The following is a 19,445-nucleotide window of genomic DNA, read 5'->3' as shown; positions in this document are numbered from 1 at the left end:
TCAACAGTATTTATAGGAACTCAAACACTGAGATCCTGCTCTGTTCCAGTAACAAGAAGCCGAAAGCACCAGCCTGAAGATGACGAGTGAGACCTCGTCGAAACGTCGCCTAGACACCCCAACTCTTACACGGGAAGACACCCGAAGACACCAAAACCTGCATTCCTGTACCCGTGAAAATCTACGAAAGCATATATATATATATATATATATATATATATATATATATATATATGAGATACAAACATTTTCACAACAGTCTTCATAACAAATAGTTACATTGTTTCATTATTTGACTTCCCATCCCCATTTCCGCAGTGGTTTTACTCAAACCTTTTCTTCTGCATTATATCTTTATTTATTACACAAATTCTCTCTATTACAATAGTAATAGTATACAGTCATACCTCGTGTTTTGTTTGCTTCAAGTTGAGCATTTTCAGGTTGGGTCCCGTGGCGACCCAGAAGTACCGGAAAGGGTTACTTCTGGGTTTTGCCACTCGTGCATGCGCAGACACTCAAAATGGCATCATGCGCATGCGCAGAAGCGGCGAATTGCAACCCGCGCACACGCAGGCACGGTTGCGTTCTGCTCATGTTGCGAACGGGGCTTCAGAACGGATCCCATTTGCAACCAGAGGTACCACTGCAGTATTTTTTTAAAAAATAATCCAGGAAAGGCCTCCATTCTTCTATGAAAAATTCATCATTTTGATGTCTTAATTTCGCTGTCAGCTTTGCCATTTCTGCATAGTCTTTTACTTTTGAAAGCCTCCATTGGAACCTGCTCTTCTTTCCATTTCTGCACGTATAATAATATTCTGTCACGTACATAAATAGTTTAGTCATCTTCTTTGGAACCTCTGTCCCTATTATGCCTATCTATTTTCCTGTTTTCAGACTTTTGGAGAGACAACACAATGTCGATTTCTTTGCCATTGTCAATATAAGGGGGTTTGGAGGGGGATTCAAGTTACAAGAAAGGAGATTCTCGACTGAACATCAGGAAAAACTTTCTGGCGGTAAGAGCTATCAAAGTACGGTAATATTCAATAGTACATTAGAATTTAATAGTACACAATAAAGTTAAATATCAGCAAATAATAAACAAAGTTTTTTAACAATTACAACTAAGTAATTTCTAAACTATAATCAGTAAAAATAAAAGCAAGTCACAGTGCATAAAATAACAATACAAATCGAAGAGGAAAGACACACAACTTATATATATATTTTTAAAAAAATATCCCTGAACTCCTCTCTTCCCAACTCCTCCTCCTGTTCCTAAAGTCATGGTTTGAAAATGGCTCCTAGGCTTGGAGGCTGCTGGACTGTGACTCTGATGTCTTTTCAACACCAAAGGAAGAAATTTTTAATTCTCCCAGGCATTTTAACTGTGGGGTTTTTATCTCTAGTGATGTGCTTTTATGCTGCGCTCCCATCTGCTGTTGTTGCTTGTTTTGTTTGTTTTTAAACTAGACTGCTTTTCGTTTTTAAAACCATCCCACAGCGGCTTACAACAGCAGGTTTACATAATCGTGGCACAACTTACCAAGACAATAAAACATCACCAAGACAGTGGTGTAAAACTCACTGGGCAATAACTAGGCAAAAATACAAAATTCTGATAAACAATGGGAAAAGACCCCTGTTGTTGTCTGCTATATGACTGTGCACATGGGGGGCATGTACCACAAAATACCGGTAAGTGCCACTGCGTAGAATTCTTCACCGGTGCAATTTCACAGGTTGTGGCAGCAAGCACCCTCCAAAAATCAGCGTGATCTAACAGGCCTGCACGGGGAAGGTGTTCTTCCAGGTAACTGTGCCCTGAAGTTGTTTAGGGCTTTCTATCTTGATAACAGCACCTTAAAGCTGGCAAATTAGCAGGCCTTTCTGCACAGGTGTTATGTGTGAATGGCCAGATGTCTCTCTTAGCAGCCTAGCTGAGTGTTCTGCACCAGTTTGTGGTTTTATTGCTGTTTTTATTTTTTAAATTAGGGATGCAAGACCCTGTTCCTGCAGCGCTCTGACGCTTAAATACCGACAGCGGCAGAAATGGTAAAATTGTAAGTCATAGAGGGCAAAATGTACAGTGTGATGTTAAAGTACATACAGAGGTTTGGGGGATGAGTTGGGAGAGTGATTGCGGATGGCCCTGTCCATTCCTTAATCCAGGATGAGGAACTGCAGCGCTCCAGATGTTGCAGAACTACAGTTCCCATCGCACCTGGCTGTTGATGTCGTTGAAATTCTACTCAACATTGATCCAGAGTAGATTCCAATGTATAGTAGCAGAGTAAAAACTTAAACACGTTGCAGGATCCCCCCAAAATAGACCAGAGGTAATTGTATTTCATCCCACAGAGCCATAGCTGTCAACTTACAGATTTGAAAATAAGGGACCAGCAGCCTCGAAAATAAGGGATCAGCAGCCAAAATAAGGGATTTTAGTCAACCAGCAGCCAAAGGAAGCCTCAAGCGGTGGTTCCCACAGCGCAGCAACCCGGCAAAGGGGATGTAGCAAGTAAAACCACAGTCACCTCTCCGCTGGGAAGCGCTGAGCAAAGACGAGTCCCCAGGCAACGTGGCCGATTTTATCGACAGAAAGCATGCAACCTCCACCCCCCAGTCGTTCTTAGACTCCTTATTGGGTGAGCAACGCAGCCAAGCAACACAGTTGGAGCCTCCCTCCTCCCGGGCCGGCAGGGAGGGAGGGAGAGGAGCTGCTTCCTTTGAAACCCGGGAATTTAAGGGACATCATCAATAAGGGACAGCAGTGGGACACGGCGCTGGGATAAGGGACTTTAACACCAAATAAGGGACGGTTGACAGCTATGAACAGAGCTTTACTACTACTGAGGGCAAATGAGTGTAATAATCACAAATCTAATACATTCAGGACTGGCACTGTCCATAAGAAATCCAGGTGCAGTAGACTTAACCTAAACTTACAATAACTTATAATAAGACCAAACCTTAACACTAAGCATACTATGTACCACACCAGAAGGAAAAGAGATAGAAAATGAAACCCAGCCTCCTTCTGGTCCTACTTTCATAGTCAGCATGACCTTGACAGAAAGAGATAAGAGAACCAGTTTAAACCAGTTGTACTCAGCTTCTCTGAAGGAATAACCCAAACACCATGAACCTTCTGCTTGTTTCTTTCACACAGAGAAGCTTCCAGAACCCTCTTGAATTAATTAGAATAGGAAAGATCTCTACACATCAGATCAATACTTTCTGCACCAAGAAATGCAAACTGACAGATGACCATACTGACTGGGACAATTTGGAGAGGCAACAATTGCCATGAGGCTGCAATTTCCTTTATCTCTACTCTTAATGATACTGGAGAGCCAAAGAAGCTTTTACTTCAGAGTTATAGGTCATGTCGTCACACCTTCAAGGGTGTAACCCTCACTTACTTACTTGGGAGTAAACACCATTGAATTCAATAGGAGTTCCTTCTGAGTAGATATGCTTAAGATCACACTGTTAGAATCCTCTTACTGATTTTACTACTGTTGCTGCCTATATATTTTTAAAATAATTTTTGCTGTCATTGTTGTATTTCTGTTTTTATTATAAATCCATCCTAGGGAAGTTTATTTGAAAGGTGGGGGGGGGGTATAAATACCTAAAACAAACATACAGGCATATAGAATAAACCATGCACGGTTGTCAGCCAACCACGAAAAAAAGCCTTGTCTATTCTCGTGGCTTGATGTTCAGAATTTGGCAGGCAAAACTTTTCACGGCATGGAAATCAATCATTTAGCGGCTGCTCATTGAGAAATTTGCGGAGAGCTGTGCTCATCGTTCCTACAGATCAAGCCGCTGTTAAACACACAGCTGCCACAACTGGTTAAAATGTTGGCAGCCCTAACTTCACATGACCCGATAACCAAATTTCCAGTTGTTGCACCAGTTCTTTTCCAACATGAGAGCATCAAAGCTTGTCTTGTGATCAGATTCCAATCCCGCTCTCCAAATGACTAAGAAGGCTCAGTGATATTGCCAGCTGGCTGAGTAACAATGGTCTGGCCTGCTCCACCCTGTGTTATGCAGGAATCTTACTTGCTACTGTCTGCAAACGCAGCAGCTGTTGGGCGCAGGAACCAGGACAGCAAAAATAATCTTTAAGAAGAGGAGACTTAAGGGACATAAAGTTGATTTTTTGGATACTGCCCTCCTTTTCCTTGATGAACTAATGTCAGTTAGAGCCAGTGTGGTGTAGTGGTTAAGAGCGGTAGTCTCGTAATCTGGGGAACCAGGTTCGCGTCTCCGCTCCTCCACATGCAGCTGCTGGGTGACCTTGGGCCGGTCACACTTCTCTGAAGTCTCTCAGCCCCACTAACCTCACAGAGTGTTTGTTGTGGGAGAGGAAGGGAAAGGAGAATGTTAGCCGCTTTGAGACTCCTTAAAGAGAGTGAAAGGCAGGATATCAAATCCAAACTCCTCCTCCTCCTCCTCCTCCTCTTCTTCTTCTTCTTCTTCTTCTTCTTCTTCTTCTTCTTCTTCAATACTCAGCCCCACCCCCCATCAAACTAAAATTCCAAAGATATTTTACCAATGGTAATTAAACAGATACAAAGACAATATCAGTTAATACTCTTCAAAGTTCTGTATTCCAGAAAGCACAGCACTACTTAGCAGAGCAATCAAGTGCTGCTTCAGAAGGAAAAAACTCAAACTGGAATCAAGCTGCTACTGGTGAACTACAAAGTAAGCTGTTGTGTATTAATTGATTTTAGATACCTGCTTGTTGATTATGTGTAAAGCTTGATTATTTCGTTTGAGTGGGCAAGGCTGGGAGTTGGGGCAAGAGAAACGGGAAGTCTTTCATTGCGGCGCTAATGATCTGCCGTACGATATTTTCTCAACTGTAGAGGCTCATTAATTTGTTTCTGGTAAGGAAATATTTTTCTCCTTTTCACTGCCGCGATAAAAATGTTTTGGTTGCGCACACTTTGCAACAGAGCTTTAAACGAACCACCGCCGTCCACTAATGTATGGATTACGTGGGTAGTTAGGTAGGAGAAAGCTGACGTTGCAAGAGGAAGAGTTCAGAAGGAGAACAAAGTCAGGACCAGGCTGCCATCCAGATGTGCGATGGAGATTTCATGCAAGCGAATATCTAATATTTAACTTTGCTCTACATTATGATAAACCGTTTAATCCCTTGGCTTGGACTGCAATGGACAAGGTCAGAATTTCAGTCTTGTCGTATCCTCTAGGTGTGTATATCTTATTCTTTCTGCCTGTAGCATGCCCCAGTGCTTTGCCTCCGTTCCTCTGCACTGCAGATGGAACTTGTCACGGGGTCAAGGAGCACAAATGTAGCCGGAGAGGTGTTTTCCTAGCCTACCGGCACTCTGCTGCATCATTCCTACTCCAGGAGGGATGATTTCTTTGGCGCTTTTATTCCAAGAGGACCCTCTTATTTTTTTGCAGCTTTATGGACACAAGCAAAACAACAACAAACCTATGGTTACGTGAAACATACTCAATAAACACACAAGACGTAACCGGTTGTACTTTTGAATAAATAAGGTATACTATTCATTGTATCAAATTGTAGATTTCAACGGAAGTCTCATAAAGTTCAATGAAAAAAGCAGAAGACCCAGTAGATCAGTTCATTCTATATTCCGTTCATGCATAAGGCCCATACACGTATAAATGTCTATTCCACCTGTCTGTTCATAGAGGCCAATACAGTGGTGCCTCGCAAGACAAAATTAATTCGTTCTGCGAGTTTTTTCATCTTGCGAATTTTTCGTCTTGCGAAGCACCTCTTCAAGCAATGCACCCTGGGTATTAACGGTTTTAAGAAAAAGGAAACAAACTTGCAAGACGTTTTCATCTTGCGAAGCAAGCCCATAGGGAAATTCGTCTTGCGAAGCAACTCAAAAAACGAAAAACTCTTTCGTCTTGCGAGTTTTTCGTCTTGCGAGGCATTCGTCTTGCGAGGTACCACTGTAATTCACATGAAGGGTTGTTACAGTTCCACAGAATCCTTTTACAGAGTCTAAGACAAGGATTTCCGGAATATTAGCCTTGTTTCGCCATCCTAGGCTTCATCAGTACAATGAATAAAGGTAAAGGGACCCCTGACCATTAGGTCCAGTTGTGACTGACTCTGGGGTTGCGGCACTCATCTCGCTTTATTGGCCAAGGGAGCCGGCGTACAGCTTCCGCGTCATGTGGCCAGCATGACTAAGCCGCTTCTGGTGAACCAGAGCAGCACACGGAAATGCCGTTTACCTTCCCGTTGGAGCAGTACCTATTTATCTACTTGCACTTTGATGTGCTTTCGAACTGCTAGGTTGGCAGTAGCAGGGACCGAGCAACGGGAGCTCACCCTGTCGTGGGGATTTGAACCGCCGACCTTCTGATCGGCAAGTTGAAGGCTCTGTGGTTTAACCCACAGCGCCACCCATGTCCCTCACAATGAATAGTATACCTTATTTATTCAAAAGTACAGCTGGTTACGTCTTTTATTGCTTTATGGACACAGCACAGAGTTGAGCTCATCGTTGTTGTTGTTAAATAAACGGGCAAAACAACCTGTAATCTTCTATCCGTGCACATGCATTTAAGTGTATAAATCTTAATTTTCTGATAAGTGCACATGCAAAGGACTTTAAAAATTGCAAAGATGTATAGAGGTTGTTGGTTGAAGTTGTTGCAGAGGTGAAGTTGTTGCTGGGACAATGTACAACGAGGTTCACAAGGGCATTCATTTCCAGTATGCCTTTAAGGACCAAAACTCCTCCATGAACTTTCTTAATCTTTTAAATCTATCCAAGTTGGTGGCTATCACTCTTGTTACTGAGCTACAACTCTTGGCATCCCTTGCCATTGGCCATGTTTGCTGGGGATGATGGGAGATGTAGTCCTGGATAGCTCCGTTGGATAGAGTGCGGGGCTGATAATACTAAGGTTGTAAGTTAGATCCCCATATGAGACAACTGCATATTTCTGCATTGCAGGGGGCTGGACTGAATGATCTTAGGTTCCCTTCCAACTCTACAATTCTATGAGAGCCTATGAACATCTGGAGGCCCAAAGTTTCCCCACACCTGTCCTACAGCAACAAATTCCATGGTTTAATGCTGCTCAGTGTGAAAGAAATAGTTTATTTTCTCTGTCCTGAATGTCCCCTCATCCAGCTTCATTGTATTATGAGAGGGGGCAACTTTTCCCCATCCAATTTATTCACCCCATGCATCGTCTCATGCATCTGTATCATGTGCCACCTTCTCACCTTTGTTTCTAAGATAGAAAGCCTAAGAACTCTTCACGTTTCCTCCTAGGGAAGTTGCTCTACCCCGCTCAATCATTTTGGCTGCAAGTTCAGCCACAACATAGATTTGTATGATGATATTGATGCGTTATATTTCTAGTCCGCTTCCTAGTGACCCCTTAGCATGGAATCTGCCCTTTTCACAATGCAGATGTACTGGCTTGGGTCCACAACCTCATCAAACTCTATCCACTATGACCCCAAGGTCTCATTCCTGGTCATTCGCTGCTAGCTCAGACTCTCTCTCTCTGTGTGTGTGTCCCATATATATATATATATATATATATATATATATATATATATATATATATATATATATGACATATTTATCCCTGAAGGCATTTTGACTCCTGGAAAGACTTCCAGATCAATAATGAGCAAGATAAAAGATATAACACACAAGGAATAGGGATGAGGAGGGATGAGGAAAGCAAGGAAACTCAAGTGCTGGTTGCAAAGTTGTTATTAAGTTTGATCCCCATATGGGACAGCTGCATATTCCTGCACTGCAGAGGTTTGGACTAGATGATCCCCAGGCTCCCTTCCAACTCTACAATTCTGTAATCCAGCTAAGATTGATTCTGCAATTCTAAGGATCAGCTGAGAAGGAAACCGTTTGGAGGGTGCAGTTGCCGAATGGAAATGTTCTCTCAGCAGAGCTGATTGGAGCAGCCCAACTTCCTGTCTCTCTTTCGGCTGCTGCTAGCTGACAGCTGGGGCAGCAGAAGAGCCCAAGGCAGCTGGTAAATCACGATCTGGGCATGACAACTCCAGCGTGCTGCTCTAGCCTCACTGCCACCTGCCTCCTCTGCTAAGATATGCCCTCCAGCAACAGCGAGGGTCCCTTTCTGCTCCTTGTTCACCACTCAGCGGCTCTGGCTGAGCAGTGCGATCAACACCATGCCTTCTATACCTCCTGCCACTGTTCCAGGTTCTTAATACCCACTGATGACTTGTAGGAAAGCAACTGACAATTGCAAAGTGGGTGATAACAGAATGGAACGTTTTCAGCCTTGCAATGCATTCCTAAAGCTTTCTCCTCTACCAGTACCTCCCCTCCCCCCCCCCATTTTCTCTGAGCATCAGGGAGAGAGCATAGTAGGAACGAAAGCCTAATGCCTTTTTGCACATAGACGTTCGCAAATGTTACAACCATCCTTGACACCGGTGACCCACTCTTACCTTAGCTGAACCGCTTGAGAAGCCTGTAAGTAATATTTGGAAAGCCTCATTTGATGTAGTTGCTTGTAATGGCCGTCCGGCAAAGTCGGCCTTGAAACAAAAGCTGCCGGCATTCTCATGCCAAGCCAAGTCTCAGGAACAGGTTTCTGGGTAAATGAAAGTTGCATTGCCTTCCATTAGAGGCGACTTGAAAGTAAAGTGCTTTGACTGTAATACTGCAGATGTCTGCAGGAAACCTGGGGTGGGGGTGGGGGGGGAGAGCGAGCGAGAGCCTTGAACACTGTAGTTAGATAGCTGTGCAAAAAAGTACACGAAGGGAAAAGCTAATGTGCAGGACTTCTATTTAAGATAGGGGGGAAGGAAATAGAAATTGTGATAGCATGCTATTTCAGGTAATAATAGAAAGTACTTGATGTTTACATGGTGAATGGATCGATACTAATTCTGTAGTCCGGGCACATATACAGTAGTTTGGATTATACAAGTGATAGATGCGCTCTGTACAGCAGAAATTTCCACCCGACAACATTTTATTTCTCACTGAGTGCCGAGATGGAATTTTTTCCACCCAACTATCTGGGAAGGATTTGCATAAGAATGGCGATAGAGCAGTATTCTTTAATGATGTGCTTTTCTTTGTTAAACTTCAAAAAAATAAAAAATGTCTACGGTGCATGATGAAGTTCGGATGAATTGCCGAGCTAATGCTTTTATATTTTCTTCTAAAGAGCTTATCTTCCTGGTGTTGTGGAAGTTGCTTTATACTGTTGTCATAAAGGTTCAGGCAGCAACGCTGACCTGGGTGCAGCCTCTGAGGGTGTCCCCATCTCTTTCTATACTTCCAGGGCCTCTTGAGGAGATGGAAGAGGAAACCCTTAAATTACTAGGGATAGGAGACTTGACAGATCTCCAGAGTAGATTCGTTGGTTATGCAGCTGAGCTGCATTTTCTTGAACCAAGGCACAGGCAAAAGACTTTTAAAACCCTCTCTCCTCACACAGAATCATGCAGTTGGAAGAAACTCCGAGTATTGTCTAGATTCAACCCCCCTTGCAATGAAGAAATATGCAGCTGTACCTTACGGGGATCAAACCTGCAACCTTGGCGTTCTCAGCACCATGCTCTAACCAACTGAGCTATCTACTCAGCATGAAAAGCAACAGAGCCTCTGCCAGAGTTCTCCTCCTTATCCACCCTAAGTGGACTCTGACAAATAGAACTGAGCAGCTGTGGTGTAGATGATGATGATGATGATTAATATTATTTATACCCCAGGGATGCGGGTGGCGCTGTGGTCTAAACCGCAGAGCGTAGGGCTTGCTGATCGGAAAATCGGTGGTTCAAATCCCCGTGACGGGGTGAGCTCCCGTTGCTTGGTCCCTGCTCCTGCCAACCTAGAAGTTCAAAAGCACGAAGTGCAAGTAGATAAATAGATACCACTCCAGCAGGAAGGTAAACAGCATTTCCGTGTGCTGCTCTGGTTTGCCAGAAGCGGCTTAGTCATGCTGGCCACATGACCCGGAAGCTGTACGCCAGCTCCCTTGGCCAATAAAGCGAGATGAGCGCCGCAACCCCAGAGTCATCCGCGACTGGACCTAACGGTCAGGGGTCCCTTTACCTTTACCTATTTATACCCCGCCCACCTGGCTGGGCCTCCCCAGCCACTCTGGGCGGCTTCCAACAGGATATTAAAAACACAATAAAACATCAAACATTAAAAACTTCCCTAAACAGGGCTGCCTTCAGATGTCTTCTAAAAGTCAGATACAGTGGACCCTCGGGTTATGTACCTCTCTGGATACGTAATCTTCGGATTGCGAAAGCAGCAAAGCCGAAAGTATTTTTCCGGGTTATGCCGCTTGCGCATGTGCAGAAGAGCTCTATCGCGTTGCAGGTGTGCGCAGAAGCGACGCCTCTGGTTATGGATTTTTCGGGCTGCGCACGGACCCCTGGAATGAATTAAATCTGTATCCAGAGGGTCCACTGTAGTTTTTTATTTCCTTGACATCTGGTGGGAGGGTGTTCTACAGGGCAGGAGCCACTACTGCGAAGGCCCTCTGCCTGGGGAGACACCTGCAAAACCCTCTGTTGCCGGGCACTTTGGGGAGGTTTGGGCAGATTAATGACCCCTTTGCACACACCTTAGCTTTCACTAGCACCAGCGAGCAGAGGTGGCAATGCCGATCTTTGAGTTCTAGTACAATTCACAATATTGCCTCTTTTTCAAAAACGAAGAGCTCTTATTAAGCGGGACCTGTCTTGCTCTGCTGTTTGGCCATCCTTGCAGCTTTCATTACTGACTCATTATTATACAAGGTTATCTATTTTTTATTTTTTTTACATTTATAAAGCAGTGACCTCTTATGGTATTTTAACCCAAATCGTTACAGGATATGGTAACGTGTCCCCCCCCCCCTCTGAAAGTGGGTCAGATTCACATTCTTTGCAGAATGACATTCTTGAATTAAGAGAGAAGCAAAGGATTAGGCTGAATTTGAAATGATCCTGGCTGGCTAAAGTTATTGGAAAGATGGTTATGAAATTTTAGAGGAGCATCAGGAACCCACAAATTTTGGCTGGCTTTGATGGTCCAGCCAAAACCCAGGACCCCACCAGTCCCATTTGGCATGCTTTTGTACACTCCCTTCCCTAACTTCCAAGTTGGTTCCTCGCAGTGCTGGATTTACATATAAGCTAAACAAGCTATAGCTTAGGGCCTCACTCTCTTGGGAGCCCCCCAAAAAAATTAAAGAAAAAAAAAATACCCTACATACAGCAACAGTGTTTTGTGTTGTGTAGGCTCCTATGATGTAAGTAATGGGCCCCGCCTGCTAGCCTGCTCCCTAAAATATCACTGGTTTGCTCATTTCTATATATAGGGTGCCTACATTCAGCATGGACTGGTAACATGGCAACATGTAGGACAGGCATAGGCAAACTCGGCTCTCCAGATGTTTTGGGACTACAACTCCCATCATCCCTGATCACTGGTCCTGTTAGCATTGCAGTTGCGGACTGGAGTGCAGCACAGTTGAATGTAGGTCAAGCTGTTGTAAAGGTAAAGGGACTCCTGACCATTAGGTCCAGTCGTGGCCGACTCTGGGGTTGCGGTGCTCATCTCACTTTATTGGCTGAGGGAGACAGCGTACAGCCTCTGGATCATGTGGCCAGCATGACTAAGCCACTTCTGGCGAACCAGAGCAGCACACGGAAACGCAGTTTACCTTCTCACCGGAGCGGTACCTATTTATCTATTTGCACTTTGACGTGCTTTCAAACTTCTACGTTGGCAGGAGCAGGGACCGAGCAACGGGAGCTCACCCTGTCCCAGGGATTCGAACCGCCGACCTTCTGATCGGCAAGTCCTAGGCTCTGTGGTTTAACCCACAGCGCCACCCGCGTGCCCAAGCTGTTGTCCCTGTTATCTAATATTAAAGAGTGCTTTTAGGCTGATGATCAGGCAGCATAGACTAAGGGTATGAGTCTTATGCCTGATTGATTTCATATATTCAACACAAAAAACAGCGATAATTTGTTGTTGACAAAGGACAGCTGGACATATAAAAGCCCCATTACCTTCAGTAGCTTAGGGCCTCGTCAAACCTAAATCCAGCCCTGGTTGCTGGAAAGGAGCTGTGAATTTTCCCTGTGCAAGTGCAAGAAAAATCCTTGCACTTGCACAAGCCCCGTGCAAGTGCAAGAAAAATCCTTGCATAGACAACAGTTTTTTCATGGAGCTGAACAAAGATTTAAATAGGTTCCGTTTTTACAGTTTGTGCCCTCTTTTCCCATTTGCCTCTAATAACCAATTTTTACAGGCTTTTGTGTTGTTTCAAAAAATTGCTTGGCTGGAGTTGACAATACGGATGGGATAAGTCTTCCTGCTTGTGGTCTGTGCCACTTTGAGATTGTTTTTGTTAAAAATATTCATAATTCCATTACTTTTCTGCATTAAACTGGAATTTTTAAAAAAGATCCTCTTAAACTATGTATTTAGATGTGGATTGTCTCTCAGAACATGCATTTCAATGCGTTTTCCACTATGCTTGGAGTAGGGCAAAATCTCTTGGATAATTAAGTTCTGATCTGCACATTACTCCAAGTGGTGAAGTTCGGGACATTTTGTATTGGAATTTGCAAATACTGAGTTCCCTGTGCAGTTGAGAGTGGGGCAACAGAATTGTGCATGCACCATGGGAAGCCATGTTTCTTTTAAGGATGCCTGCCTGCCTATCAAGCCTAAGTCGGCGAAAAGCATCTGTACGTAGCCTTATTCACATTTTAATTTAGTGCCTCGCTCCAGCCTCTGTTGCTATGATTCAACAAGACTGTAATAACCACCCAGCCAGATGGGTAGGAGAGGGGGAACTCTCTTCGCAGGCCAAGGATGTGAATTACAGCAAATATTTGAAAACTATATATTAAAAAGTTATTATTCCAATGTGCTTTCCCCACCACAATCAATTTCTCTCACTAAATTTCAAGCTTTTTGTTCTGGGTTGCTTTAGTAAATGTCGAGTAATTTTCATGTGGCACATTTGCTATTGAGTTTTCCCTCCAGCACTATGAAGGTGTAAAGAGTCATTTTTCAAAAAGCTGATTATCACCCGCCCTTTTAAAAAATGCAACTAAATAGTTGATTGTATTTTGTATTGCAGGTCTACACACACACACACACACACACACACACACACACACACACACGAGCTGCTGAATGGAGTGTAGGATAACTTACAATTTAAAAAACAAGATACCAACCATGGTTCAAAGGGAACATTTGTGTGTGTGTGTGTGTGTCCCTGTCTCTCCATTCCCTCTTATAGTAACACAGTGGAACCAAAATAGCTTCCAGATGGTGTATTCTTAACTCGAGAGTCCTCACAAATTAAAACTCGTTGTCTTCACCAATAACTAATCAGTGGTCAGCCTCGTGGTCTCAGATTTAGTAGCGCCTTGTGAGATGCCCCCTGCCCCTCACCTTCCATTCGACACCACTGTTGTGGTGTCCCAGAGACCCCACACACAGTGTGACCAAACCAGTCGCACTCCCCTAAAATCGCCTCTGAACTCATGAAATATTTAGTTAGCTAATAGGATGGTTAAATCTTGTAGCCTCTCAAGTATTGCTTAAAATGGCCACAGAATTAAGACTATAATCCTATGGTGACATTACAGTGGCACCTCTGGTTATGTACTTAATTCGTTCCGGAGGTCCGTTCTTAACCTGAAACTGTTCTTAACCTGAAGCACCACTTTAGCTAATGGGGCCTCCTGCTGCTGCTGCTGCTTCGCTGCCGGAGCACGGTTTCTGTTCTCATCCTGAAGCAAAGTTCTTAACCCGAGGTACTATTTCTGGGTTAGCGGAGTCTGTAACCTGAAGTGTCTGTAACCTGAGGTACCACTGTATTGGGAATAAACCTGAGCTCCAAGGGCCTTCTGGCAGTTCCCTCATTGGGAGGTTACAGGGAACCAGGCAGAGGGCCTTTTCGGTAGTTTTGCTCGTCCTGTGGAAGACCCTTCCATTAGATGCCAAGGAAATAAAGAACTATTTGACTTTTAGAAGACATCTGAAGGCAGCCCTGTATAGGAAAGGTTTTAATGTTTGATGTTTTACTGTGTTTTAATTTCTTCTTCTTCTTCTTCTTCTTCTTCTTCTTCTTCTGCTTCTGCTTCTGCTTCTGCTTCTGCTTCTGCTTCTGCTTCATTTAATGGGACTTCTTGGAGAATCCGTAGAGGCTGGATTCTCAATGAATTCTAGGCTGGATTCTTTATTGATCTGCAAGTCTGAACCCATCGCATCTAGTTCTCTCCCCAATAACATTTTATTAAAGCTTTTTCATAATGCAATACGATAAAAGAAACGATGTAATCTAAATAGAAACACAAACAGAGAAAGAAAGAGAAACAGAGTCCTCTCTCAAAGGTAGTTCTTGTCTCACACAGAATCCCCCATCTAGTTATTGACCCTTGTTGATACTCCTTATTTTCAAGATTGTTCTGTAATATCAACAGGGCCACTTGATGCATATCTCTCCAGGTAGACAATTAGCAGGTCAACTGCTTGGCTTTGTGAACTTAATTACTCACTGTGCCTGTGCCTTCAGTAAGGGCAGTAGTAAGTCAGCAGAAATCATGGAGTCAGCTTTGATGAGCAAAGCAGTCCTTTCTATGACAGCTTTTGCTGCATTTTGATCATTAAGCAATTCAGCGTTTAGCCCATCCATCTTGTTTATCTGCCCTCGGGGAACGTAATCCCTGCATCCCAGGCTTCTCAGCAAGTTTGAAATTCAAACATATTTTTGGTACTGTCAGTGGTATGCAATCTAGTAGGCACATTTTGATGTAGGGTGTCGACAGATACAACCGTCCCGGCGAGTTCTGTAACGTAGCAGTTATTAGGAAAACAAATCTTTATTCTTTTCCCCACCAGAGTGCTTGGAATATCCCAGCAGTTCTTACGCCTTGCCCCCTGCTAACAGGAAAGTTAGGGAACTCCAGCGAGCCAACATTATCCTTAAATCATCGTTAAAAATAAAACCTGCTAATCACTCCCAGAAGCATTCTTGAGGCAAAGGCTTCTCTGCAACTCTACAGTATATTCTCTGTGGGGTGTGTGTGTGTGTGTGTGTGTGTGTGTGTGTGTGTTAAAAGTAAATCACTATTTCTAGACATTTAAAATAAATAACATGAGCTTGAATTAATTTTATTCTTCAGAGGATCATTTCTTTTTGGAAAATCGACCATACGGCGACCGTGTACTACATTTGCACGGGATGAGGCTACTTGCAAACAGAGAAATGGGTAGAATTTGTCAGGCATACCCATGGGCAGTGTTCGTCAACCGCCAATGGCGAAAGAGTGGCCTCCTTTCACAACTGACCCTCTACAACTATCTGAATTTGCAAGATTGCCCATAGCATAACCAAGAAAAATGAATGAGAACCATTAACCTCCATTCTTTTCAGAACAAGGGTGATGCCAGTATACAGGGGCACCATTAAGGGTGTGTGTGTCAAGGGGCCATGGGTCCTCCACATTTTTAAGGAGGGCCCCGGGCCCCCTCAATATTCTGCAGTAACGTGCGCACATCACTGTCGTGCGGCATGCAGAACTGGTGCACGCGCATCACATGGCGTGTGCATGTGATGTGAGCAGGTCACGCAGCGTGCGGGATGCATGCATGTTATGCGGCACTGGGGGCCCCAATCGTGGGGGGCAAGCCGGTGCACATGGCAAAATGCAAACAGTGGCAGCAAGGGCTGACTCTCTGGATATCTATTCACATTTGTGAGTTGTCTTTTTTTAAAAGAAAGAAAGAAAGAAAGAAAGAAAGAAAGAAAGAAAGAAAGAAAGACACAATAAATGTTGAGTGTGGGGGAAATGCCCCTTGTTTCACACCAGTGCAATATTACCTTGCTTATTGATTCACATATGTTATCCAGGCAGGAAGCAGGTCAGCTGCAGGTCAAAGTTATGCTAGAGATGCTTCAAACAGGCCCTGACCTCTGATAAGCACCTGGGGCACACCTGCTCTTCGTCATAATGATCAGGCATAAGTGATACCACTTCCAAAGGCGCTGAGCACGCAGCACTCCGGGCAAACTTTGGTATTCGCAGCACTTTTGAAAGCAAGGCCATTTATTTAGATGGATCTGCTTTGATTTAGGAACCCATTGTAATGCACCTAAACAAAAAAAAAGGAAAGGAGAAGAGATTTGATGCAATGGTTACGCTGAGTTTAGAACCATGGTATCACTGTGCAAGAATTAGTTTGTTGGATCCGGCTGAAGGTCCATCTGTTTCTGTCTCCATCAGTTGTCAAAACAGCTGCTTCCAAGAGGCTCAGGAGAAGGGCACGATGGCAGCATTTATACAGCACCTTTTCTACAGGTTCAAAGCACTTTACTTTGGGTAATCCTTCGTTGGAGCGTGTTCAAAGCCCTTTCCATGCATTTGTTGCAGCAATTCTTACAACAGCCCCGTAAAGTAGGCCCCTGTTGTTAGTTTACAAAATTGCTCGGCAGCTTTTCTATTATACACACACACACACACACACACACACACACACACACAAATCGGTTTACGAAAACAACCACAAAATAACAATAAAAGTAGTATAAATTAGCTAATTGTAAAACCATAAGCAAAGTAGTAGGAATAAGAAACCAGGGAAGGAAAAGCAGCAAAACAGCAACCATCCGTCGCCCATTAAAAGCCTTAGAGATTATCTGTTGCCTACAGTCTAAAAGTATTGATGCCAAGGCTGCTCAAGGAAGTCATTCCATAGTGGAACCACCACCAAAAAAAGCCCCCACTCCACTCCTTAGCTGCTTTAGTTGGTAAGAGGAACTTGGAGGAGGACACTCGACATGAACCTTAAATTCTAGGCAGGTTCATATAAGAGAAGATGGTCCTTTAATTACTCAAGACACTCATGGCTTAAAATAACACCCTCCTGAACTGTGTCAAGAAGTACACTAGAGCCACTGAACCCCTTTCACAGAATCACAGATTTGTAGAGTTGGAAGGGACCACAGGAGTCCATCTGGGGGACATAGGTAGGCAAACTAAGGCCCGGATCTGGCCCAATCACCTTCTAAATCCGGCCCGTGCATGGTCCGGAAATCAGCATGTTTTTACATGAGTAGAATGTGTGCTTTTATTTAAAATGCATCTCTGGGTTATTTGTGGGGCATAGGAATTCATTCATCCCCCCCCCAAAATATAGTCTGGCCCCCCACAAGGTCTGAGGGACAGTGGACCGGCCCCCTGCTGAAAAAGTTTGCTGACCTCTGAATTCTAGGACAATCTTTCACCCAACATGGGACTCAAACCCACAATCCTGAGATTAAGAGTCTTGTGTTCTACCGACTGAGCTATCCAACGCTGGGACAGTACATGGTCCAAGTGGTGTGTCCTTGTTAACAACTAGGCTTGGGTTTAGTGGAATGCTTTCTGGAAACCCCCCCACTTATAATACTTGGTTTTGATGTTACAAGGGTATGGGCAACTGGAGGAAGGATATCTCTTCTGACCAGGAGATGATGTAGCTGGCATTCAACATAAGTACCTTCAATCCAGGGGAATGGTCATCAAGACAATTTAAGCCCTGTTGGATGAAAGAGGGCCTAGGAGGAGGAAAAACAAAATATGGTTGGGGTGCCTTCCTCTGTAGTCAGCTGACTGTTTGCTACCTCTGCCTATGTAATATGGCAGCACTTCTGTCTCCCTCGCCTTCGCATCCCCCTCTGAATACATCTCCGCCTCACCACAAAAACTTAGCACCAGATTTAGGGCGGTGCGGGTGGTTCCCTCACAAAGGTCACCAAGCCAGGGGGGTGCAAAATTGAGAAGATCCATAATTGAGGAGATCCATTTGGGGGAGCCAAATTTTGGCCTCGCACGGGGCGCCATATTACAAAAGATGACCAAAGTCTGCTTCTGAAAAACTGTATATCTTTCTCTTAGGTGTGGAAGTTTCCACATTTGGGGAATTTTCAGTGTGGCCACCGGGAAGGACTGTATTGTCCAACCAACTGAACGTTTGAATGGGTTTGGGTTCCTTAGTGGTTGTGAGGATGTTGTTATTGGGAGAAAAGGCACAACTGTTGTGGTTTTGCAAGTTTGTATATAAATGATATGTATGCAGGATTTTATCATTTTGTTGATTAGGCTAATACTATGCATGGGCTAGAAAGCCTAATTAGCCAGGAAACTGTATCCTAACATTTTATGATATATTATTTTGGGTCAAAGTGGAAAAGATTTGGGCCTTTCTTTTCACGAAGCCGGCAAGCGGCTCGAGCAGATAATGCAGACAGATGTAAAGCAATAAAATTGGGATCAATAACGAATCAATAGAGGAGAACGCTCCAGAAATGAAAAACACTGTCAGGGAAGAGATGCTGAAAATTCTGATTGGAAAGATTCAAAAGAATGCCTTTTATGGAAAGCAGGATTCTGGGTTGCATCAGGCTAAGGATACAACACAAAATGAAACAAATGTGCGTCCTTGCGTTTGAGTAACCAGCAATATCTCAGTAGTCTTATGAGATCCTTCATGGCTAGAAAACTATTTTTGTTTGGAACAAGTGCGTCGTGTGACAACAGGGAACCAGGCACAGGGCCTTCTCAGTAGTGGTGGCCACTCTGTGGAAGGCCCTCCCGTGAGATGTCAAGGAGATAAAGAACTACGCAACTTTTAGAAGACATCTGAAGGCAGCCCTGTATTGGGAATTTTTAAATGTTTAATGTTTTATTATGTTTTTATAATTTGCTGGAAGCCGCCAGAGTGGCTGGAGAAACCAAGATGGACGGGCTAATAATAATAATAATAGAATAGGACGTCCCTATTTTCATCAGAGAAATGTTGGAGGGTATGCAGTTCTAAGGTGCAGACAGAGTTGCCCTGGACAAGATATAAGGGGGAGCAGAGCAGAGCACAAGGAATCCCCCCCCCCCCGCAAAGCAGCCAGTCAGTGTCCCTGCTTCTGCCAAGCTAGCAGTTCGAAAGCACGTCAAAGTGCAAGTAGATAAATAGGTACTGCTCTGGCGGGAAGGTATACGGCGTTTCCGTGCGCTGCTCTGGTTCGACAGAAGTGGCTTAGTCATTCTGGCCACATGACCTGGAAGTTGTCTGCGGTCAAACGCCGGCTCCCTCGGCCAGTAAAGCGAGATGAGCACCGCAACCCCAGAGTCGTCCATGACTGGACTTAATGGTCAGGGATCCCTTTACCTTTTTAAGACATGGTTAGGACTGCAAGGGTAAGCTGGCGATTTACCCAATTAAAAACTGGCCTTTAAAAGCGAAAGCTGCAAACATTTGCAGGGGATGTGCTTTCTATGAACTATATAAATCTGTGAAGGATGAAACTGAGGTGAATCCGCTCATTCTATAAAATGATAAACTAGAAAGAGTTCCTTTTTGAAAACGAGCTTTCTAAGCACC

At 44.0% G+C, this 19,445-nt stretch overlaps 1 long non-coding RNA gene across 1 annotated transcript; it reads left to right on the top strand.

Moving 5' to 3' along the window:
- Positions 1-910: 910 nt before the first annotated feature.
- Positions 911-3,296, top strand: LOC308577164. Its single transcript, XR_014003479.1, has 3 exons — positions 911-1,022; positions 2,002-2,069; positions 3,179-3,296. It is a non-coding gene; the product is annotated as an uncharacterized lncRNA (long non-coding RNA).
- Positions 3,297-19,445: the final 16,149 nt, after the last annotated feature.

The sequence above is a fragment of the Podarcis bocagei genome (assembly GCF_964188305.1).
Source record: "Podarcis bocagei genome assembly, chromosome: 17".
Classification (NCBI taxonomy): domain Eukaryota; kingdom Metazoa; phylum Chordata; class Lepidosauria; order Squamata; family Lacertidae; genus Podarcis; species Podarcis bocagei.
This window is presented reverse-complemented; position numbering and strand designations above follow the sequence as displayed.